Source organism: Telopea speciosissima, chromosome 5 (assembly GCF_018873765.1).
Source record: "Telopea speciosissima isolate NSW1024214 ecotype Mountain lineage chromosome 5, Tspe_v1, whole genome shotgun sequence".
Taxonomy (NCBI): domain Eukaryota; kingdom Viridiplantae; phylum Streptophyta; class Magnoliopsida; order Proteales; family Proteaceae; genus Telopea; species Telopea speciosissima.
In genome coordinates, this window is record NC_057920.1 from 18,711,516 (window position 1) to 18,720,660 (window position 9,145).

General features: G+C 40.2%; 1 pseudogene; it reads left to right on the plus strand.

Moving 5' to 3' along the window:
* The first annotated feature begins 563 nt into the window (after positions 1-563).
* LOC122662842 lies at positions 564-3,485 on the plus strand (annotated as a pseudogene).
* Positions 3,486-9,145: the final 5,660 nt, after the last annotated feature.

The following is a 9,145-nucleotide window of genomic DNA, read 5'->3' on the forward strand; positions in this document are numbered from 1 at the left end:
CATGAGCCAATTGATCCTCAATGTATCTAGGAAGAGCATTAAATACATGAACAAAATGGGAGATATGGAAGTAGGAAATAGAGAAAGAAATCAATTATTTGAGGTTTCTATTTTTATTTTTTTTTTTCTTCTTCTTTCGTAAATGTTTACCAGTTACATAGAATTTATAATTTTTTTTTTTTATACTCTCAAGATCTTGCAACCTCCTTACGTGTGTGCGCATCTATAAATAAAAAGATTGAATTTGTTTATGGGACTGTGTAAGCCGTTGACACTGTGAATTAAGAGAGCAAAGCTAGGTTGCAGGAGACATGGCAGGAGGAGACTTGCAGGATCCATTGCTGTTGAAGGAAACTAATGACATAGAGAAGATAAAGAGTTTCAGTCAATTCTTAAAGGAATCGGTAAAGGAAAACAAGAAACTGTGGTACCTTATCGCTCCTGCCATCTTCACCATCATTGCTCAGTACTCTCTCGCTACTGCCACCCAGGTCTTCGTCGGCCGCCACCTCACCACGCTCGGGCTCAATGCCTTCTCCACCGAAAACATAGTCATCGCAGGCGTCGCCTTCAGCATCATGGTATAAATTTTTTTCAATTCCATTGATAATGTCTTGATGGAGTGAATGAATTTATAAAAAAAAATTCGCTCGCATTTTACAAATGGGAATGGGGAGTGCACTTGAAACACTATGGGAGCAAGCATATGGTGCAAAGCAAAATACACATGATGGGTGTATACTTGCAACGTTCATCGGTCATCCTCACCTTAACTGCTTTTATCCTATTGCCCTTCTACTTCTTTGCCACCTCAATCTTTAAATTCTTTGGGCAGGAACAAGAGATTGGAGAGCTCGCCGGAAAGTTCGCGCTCTACATGATCCCTCAGATCTTCCCTTATGCGATCAACTTTCCAATGCAGAAGTTCTTGCAGGCCCAAAGCAAGGTCATGGACATGGCTTGGGTATATGGGTTTGTCTTGGTCTTCCATATCTTCTTGTGCTGGCTCTTAATTCTACAATTCAAGCTAGGGTTGGTGGGTACAGCAACAGCACTCAATCTATCTTGGTGGATGATGAACGTGGGTCAATTTGTGTACATCGCCATTGGCTATTGTCCTAGTTCTTGGATCGGATTTAGTTGGGGGCCATTCGTGAATTGGGCCCCTTCGCCTGCCTGTCTATCACATCTGCCATTATGTTATGGTATGTTGTGAGTTTGGCCCCTCCACCTATCAGTTCGAACTTTTAAAATGAAAACTGGTTTTCACCATATTCACGTGGTTGTAGTACATGTTGCCACACTTGCGGAGGAATGTTGGGAGTTTTGTTCCACATTGGCTACTAATTAACTTATAGCCCACAATACGAGTTTTTATGTTAATTAACCTACAGCCCACATTAGCTCAAAATTCCACTTTTGGGATGGAAACTTTACATGAGATCATAACGGGTTTTCACCATATCCACGTTCCCACAATAGATACGGATCCGACTTCTCTACTTCCAAGGCGGGCAGTACTTCCGTGCGCCCAACTTTGCCCAGTATACAAAGTGGGCAGAAAGTACCGCCTTACCCCCGCTTGGGCAGGGCGCTGGGGCAGGGGCAAGGCGGTACTTTCCGCCGCCTTGTATGTGGGGCAAAGATGGGCGCACGAAAGTACAGCCCGCCTTGGAAGTAGAGAAGTCTCTTCCCAATAGATACTGTCACACGTGTGGGGGAGTGTTGGGAGTTTAGTTCCACATTGGCTACTAATTAACCTACAACACCCCCCCCCCCTCTTATACGCCTGGCCAAAGTCCCTCCACCAACCAGTTCAAGGGACTCAAGCCCAATTTTTCTATGGTGTTGATCCGATTTCCCTTGACCAAACAGCATTGAAGCGTGGTACTATACGGTACTAGTGGTGTTGGCGGGAAGCTTGAAGGATGCACAGATTATAGTGGACACCCTTACCATCTGGTAATACAGTTCTTGGATATCTTTCTTGTATTTTTCAATTGGGATTGACAACCACCTTGATTAGCTTTCATAATATTATCTTCTATTCATTTATCAATGGCAGTACCAAGCTGAGTAGATGGGCGTTCATGATGTTCATAGGTTTTAATTCAGTAATCAGGCAAGATTGCATTCCCTTTCCAACATTTTCCCTTACTAAAGATGAGAATAAATAGCAAGAGAAGCTCAGCTTTGTTTCACTTTCTTCTTTTAGTTTTTTCGGTAACAGTGTGAGGATCTCAAATGAACTTGGAGAAGGAAGGCCAAGGGCTACCAAATTCTCAATAATTGTTGTGGTACTAACATCAGCATTAATAGGTCTAGTGCTCTTCGCCCTCATCGTCCTCCTGAGGAATTTATATGCTCTTCCCTTCACAAATAGTCTTGATGAGGTTGCCAAGGATGTGTCTCACTTTTCTGCCATCTTAGCCTTCACATTGTTGCTTAACAGTGTTCAGCCTGTTCTAACAGGTTTGTAAGCTAAGCAACACTAGATATTCCTTTTGATGATTGATTTTGAGTCAATTTTTTTGGAAATTTAATGTCATGGATGGGGTTGCAGCTGTGGCTGTAGGAGCAGGATTGCAATGGTTGATAGCTTATGTAAACTTTGGATGTTATTATGTTGTGGGTCTTCCTCTAGGGTTCTTCCTAGGTGAAAAATTGGACTTGGAAGTAGAGGTAATTACATGTTGTCTTGCATGCCCCTTCACAATGTGTGGAGTTCGGTTCCTTTGCACGTACCAACAGGTGAACGTATATGTGAGAGCCAACCACCTGTCTTATATTTGCCATTTACAAGAGGAGGAGGGATTTTTATGGAAACAAAATTAAAATGTGATTGACTCTGAGATATACTTTCACCTGTCGGTACGTGCAGATGATCCATTCTCTGATGTGTGTGATGGATATTTAATTTACTTGATGGTACTAATAGAGTGAAGAAAACTCCTAAAAAAATGGCAGGGAATATGGGCTGGGTTTTTCATTGGGGTTGGCTTGCAAACAGTGATCCTAACTATCATCACCTTTGGAACAAATTGGAACAAAGAGCTTTTCATTGGGGTTGGCTTGCAAACAGCGATCCTAACTATCATCACCTTTGGAACAAATTGGAACATCGCTCTCTCTCTCTCTCTCTCTCTCTCTCTCTCTCTCTCTCTCTCTCTCTCTCGGTTTTAATCTCTCTGCTTATCTATCTATTTCAGGCAGAGACTGCAAAAACTAGGATAAAGAACTGGGGAGGCTCAGCAGAACCTATAAAGGTTATTTTCAAATTCATCTTCAAACAATTTTGTTAATAACACTAATGATTACACATTTCCCCTCTTATGTACTAATTAAGCTGCTTCTGTTTCTTGTGGTAGGATTCTAATTCATACAATAATGGAACATGGATAGCTGATTTTTTCTTTTTGGTTGAAGATTTTGATGGATCATATGGCAGTTTAAATTACAACATCGAATTGCTCATCGAAAACTGATGATTATCGCTGAGATTATTTTGATCTTCATTATGGAAATTCCCAATCGAAAACAATGATTCTGGACATATGGCTTAACGTACTTTTTCAGTTCAGTTCAAGAGTTAATGGTTGCCAAAACTTTCAAGGTGAACACGGCTGTCCCAAAGCTGAGAAGGATAGTAGAAGTTCGGTGGAATCTGCCACCAATGGGGTGGTGGAAACTAAACATTGATGGCTGCTCTATTGGCAACCCAGGGAGCTCAGGAGCCGGGGGGGATACTTCGAAACCACTTGGGAATTTTTAGACATGGCTTCTCTAGCTTTGAAGGTATTCGCATAAACTTTCAAGCTGAGATGGCAGCGTTCTTTTTAGGCTTCAAAGAGGCGAAACACCTGCAAGTGGAACGCCTATGGGTGGAATGCGATTCAGCCTCGGTGGTCTTTGGTATCCTTGCTTCCAACATCCCTTGGGAGTTTGTGGGATGATCTTCCAGCCTTCATTGCTAGATCGGTTAGTTGGGAAGCTTCTAACAGACCTTATTACCGCTTCTGTTAGTACTCTGCACTTCATGTTTTTGGTTGAGTCTCTTCCACTCAACAATTGATCTGTATCTTGTACCTTATTTCTTTTTCTAATATATACTTGTTGACCCTTTAGCAAAAAAAAGGTTAACTTTATAAGTTTTGCTCAAATTAAGGTTAGAGGATCTGAATATATGTCTTCAATATGTAGTCTTTCTTAGCTAGGCCCACCTGGCATTATACAATTTAGTAGCTTAATTTTACTAAAACCAAAATCTTAAGTTGGTACATTTTTTTAAGTCAATCATGGGACAACACAAGGACATAATCAAATGTTGTTTAGATTCTTCAATAAATTAAATAAATATACAGCCAAAAACACCCACAAGAGAATATAGGGTATGAGCAGTTGATGTAAATGGATCGGATTTGAATCGGATACGGATCGGATGTGATCGGAACCGGATATTCCCTGACCGAATATGGATACCTCTAAACAGATTCAGATGCGGATCGGATTCGGATTTTTGACCATCCATGTACATCTCTGCCTTGTGTAACCCGGACCTTCCTCCCCCTAGAAGTTACAATTCACTCTCAATCCATATCTCTTAGAGCATGATTCTCTTTTCATCATATTCTAGAACCTGTTGAATCTTCAAAAACCTTCAAAATCATTATTTACTTAATTTTTTATTATTAAGTATTTGGATTTTTTTTTCGGACAGATTTTAATCGGAATATTCGGATTATTTTCCGGATATCTCTAAACGAATACGGATGTCCCTAAACGGATATGAATGCAGATTCGGATTTGGATTTCGGTTATCCATTTACATCGCACAACATGGTTTGGTTACTTATGTTGCAATCAAAACTGAAGGTAGGGTCGATCAGTTCTGGTCCCCGATCCATGAACACAATTCAATTATGGCATTTGTAAATATTCTTTCACTACCTTATTAAAGAAAATGGAATAACAAAACTACTACATACTGCAACACACAAGGACAAATGTTACATGTAATATAGTACATTTTTTCCCCAAGCATCCAAGATGATCTCCATATAGACATCAAGACAAACATGTTTAGAGGTTTCGCCTTCTATTTATACATGTTAAGGCAAAAACCAATAGCTGCTCAGGCTCCAATGGTGACACTACCAAACCCAACATGTTTGTTGGGGTTTTACACGGTAGGTAGAAAAATAGTCGTCCCACATCAGAAATGAACGGGGATGTGGGTGGGTTAATATTTACTTAGGCACCCTCTCCTTAACGGCTAGCTTTTGAGGATGAGTTCTACCCAAGTCTCTAACAATGTTTACATTTTAATGCCTTTTGTACTAATTTAACCCTTGAATTAACCGAAAGCCAGGGATCCAACCAAATATTGAAACAGATTGGTGGCATCAAGCCAGTCTGATCTTGTTTCTAAAATTGTGGTGCAACAAGTCAATGGGAAAAATTATTGATAAATGCTCATTAAACCCGGATTTTTAATTAATATTAATTTCATTTAATTTGTATCATCATTAACGGGCTATAATTTATCTTTAGGCTTTCTCTTAAATTTTTACTCAATTAGGGATAGGATTGGACATCTTGTTCATATGGTTGTCACATCATGTGTTCTTCATAATAATGTTTCCAAGACACAGGTGTGAGTGCACATACGATGTGTGCATAGTACTGGATCACACGAGAATATTGCATGTATCATTGTCAATTGATAAGAAATGAGATTCTCAGTTATAGAATTTGATTGGTCTCTTAACTTGAGAGGTCCTTATTATTGCGGTTATGTATCATGCATTTTGACGCACTAATGGTTGATGTCTTCTAGACCATATATAGATGTACTAGATTCATGGTGTGTGATTGTGACTATAAGAGTCACTCAACACGGAATCCATTTTCCTACTAGGGAATATTGAGGAAAGATAATGTCAGTGTTTGTCCGAACAAAAATCCAGATCCGATAATGGTTTTGTATATAGTTTACAATTTTTATAAAATTAATATTATTTTTTATATTATTTTATTAAATATTTTTTGATAAAATGTTTTCATCCAATCACTGGCAGTATCTGTTATACCCGCACCCGGGATCATAATGAATTATTCTTTCTTCCTCATTATGTGTAGATACCGTTGCGTTGTATGCTAGTGAGCTGTTTTCGATGGTGGTCAAACCCAACTACAAGATCATTGACCATGGCACGGGTTTGCCTGTGGAGGAAATATTTCTCAATCGGCAGTGGGGGAGATTTATTGATGGCAACTTTGTCGACTATCCTCCTAGTAACAGCCCAGGAAGCGAAGAATTTCGGAGAGAGTACCCGGGAGCGTCGCCTCACTTGGACACTTCATTCAATGATGAACTTGGTATTGTTGTGGGAAACTCTTCGGGGTCATGGGGGACACACCATAACGGTTGATAGGTAAGTTGTTATTCTCTTGTTTTATTTGTTTACCCTTCCCTTTGATGTCCTTGAAGTACGGGACAAAGCTGGGGATGTTTGGGGTGAAAAATAACTCATCCTTGCTTGGGTGGTTTACCATAAGGTTTTGGGTGCTGAGCAAAACCACCCATAGAACCGCCTAGGCTATTTTAACTGTTTGAGGAATGTTTTGCTGTGGGTCCCACTTACCTTGGGAAACGTGCTAGGGACTTATATTTCTATATCTTGTGGACCCCATCCATAATCTTCTTTTCCTTGTGGGACCAATAGGTGGACCCATTTAACCTAGTTTGACCCAAAAAATGGATTTTGTCCTAATCACTATCCAACCAAATGGACCTTAAGTTCCACTTACTATAAATAGAACCTATGGGCATTCATTAGTCATAACTCCTCCCATCTATCCTAAATCGTGGAAGAGAGCAAGAAAGAAGGAGAAAAAGAAGACGGTGGGTGAAGGGGATTGGCTGGAGGGTTAAGACCCCACCCCTTGGAGTCCTAAACGTGGAGCTCCTCTATCTTGGTCAAGTAGGCCATTAAACTCTCTTCTCTTCTTCTATTTTTGGGTTTGGGGACTTGGGAGATGGGAAGACCTTGACCTAGGGTTCTACTTGGAACCTAAAGATCGATTGGAACCTCCACCCTGTGGTATTGTGGGGTCTTCATCCTCTATTCATGAGCCCTAAGACTCGCCACCTCACCCTACTTGAAAGACTTAGGGTTTTACCCTATTATGCCTTAGATTAGGCTCTTCTTGGATTCTCCTCTTGAATCATTTGGTTGTATGGATCTAATAAGGTCTTAGGACCCTAAGGAACCTGGGGGGAAGCTCCTTTGGTGCTCCAATGCCCTCAAACTCCTTGGGAATGAAACCCTAGGTGAAAAACCCCTTGAATCTCGGACCTGAAGGTGTAATGTTTTACATGCGGTTTGAGACCTGCGCGAAACCACCTTTAAAACCGCCCCCCAATATGAGCTACTAGCTAGTAATGTTTTACATGCAGTTTTATGTTTTGGGTAAAACCACCCATAAAATAGCCAAGCTTTAAAGCTACTAACTTGAGAGGTTTTACATGCGGTTTCAGGATTTGGGTTAAAACCACCCATAAAACCGCCATGCCTTTGAAGCCCTATACTTGGGTGATTTAACGGATACCTTTTGGGGGATCCTATCCATCACTTATTTAACGTTACTCTCACTCTTTCCCTAGGCTTAAAACTCTTATCTTGTGGCGTATTACTCAACCATGGCGACGAACTTATAACAACAAAGCATAACCTATATTGTGAGTGGGTTGGTTATTATTTGGGTTTGCTATTACTAATTGTACATGTACTATGCTACTAGTATTCTTTATTAAGCATGATTGCATATCTTGCATACTTTATAATACTTAATTGATATGATGATATTGTGATTGTTTTTCATCTTTTATTAGGATTATGGTGTCGGGAAGTGCCAATGCCGGAACACCAAGAATGTATATGATCTTTTATTGAATGTCACATTGAACTGTATGCGTCGTGTCGTGCTGGTACCCGGGTACTAGATGGTATGGGACATTGATGCACCCAAAATACCTCTTGAGACGATAGGACTTGCATGTAGTATATTTGTGGTTAGGTTTTGCTTCCCTATGCTACGACCCTTACCAACAGGGATTTAGGTGTTGGATGATCAGGGCTCCTTGTTGCCTATGGGGGAAAGAGGCTAGGTCAAGGATGACCACTGATCATCGGGGTTTGCCACTAGGTGATTTTGGTGGCTTCAAGCAGCTTAGGCCCTCTGGTGACAATTGAGGTTTCATTGTGGCTATAACATAAGTGAGCCACAGTGTCTCCCAAGTTCTCACAGTAGCATATACCATTGACTTAAACTGTGTGATACGTGGAAAATTTACTAACATGGGCATGCATCATGGACTATATGTGAACGATGTGTTTGTTCATCCCCATCCCCTCACTGACTCAGTGGAGTTAACATCCTCGTGCGCATTCTTTTTAGATTATGATGCAGATGGTGGATATCTCGCAGGACTTGAAGTCCAATCCTCGGGATACGATGATATTGGTACTGAAGAGCCGAAAGTTGTGTCCAAGGAACACGACGACTGATGTCCTTGTGATGATTGCGCCTACGGGTCGTGATGATACTTGGGACTTGGTCCCTTTTTTATTATTTTGGGGCTTAATGCCCATGTATAAAATAATTACTGTTATACCCTTTTGTAGTTATTAGATGGTTATGGGAAATGTGTTAGCTACAATACATTATCATTTAACGTTTGAACATCTTATAACTATTTGATTGTACGCTTCCGCAAACTACTGATCTTTTTGGAAAAATAATATTCTCTTTTTCCGCATTCTGATATTATATTGCTTTAATATTAGTTATGACTGTGTGTTGGGACACTGTGTCTGTGATCCGGGCAACTTAGTGGGATGACATGTGTCGTCCTAGTCACCCTTCATATTGTAATGTATTCCTTATCTAGAATGGGGGAGTGATAGTATCTGTAAATTGGCATGTTCGACGAACTGGATTTGGCAATAGTTAAATTACATGTCTTATAGTCCATTATATGATATTGTTTTAGTGGAGGGACTAATATGCAATTAATTGAACTAAATTTTGAATTTCTATAATACTACTAACTTATCTATTAATATCCATATAATATTATGGG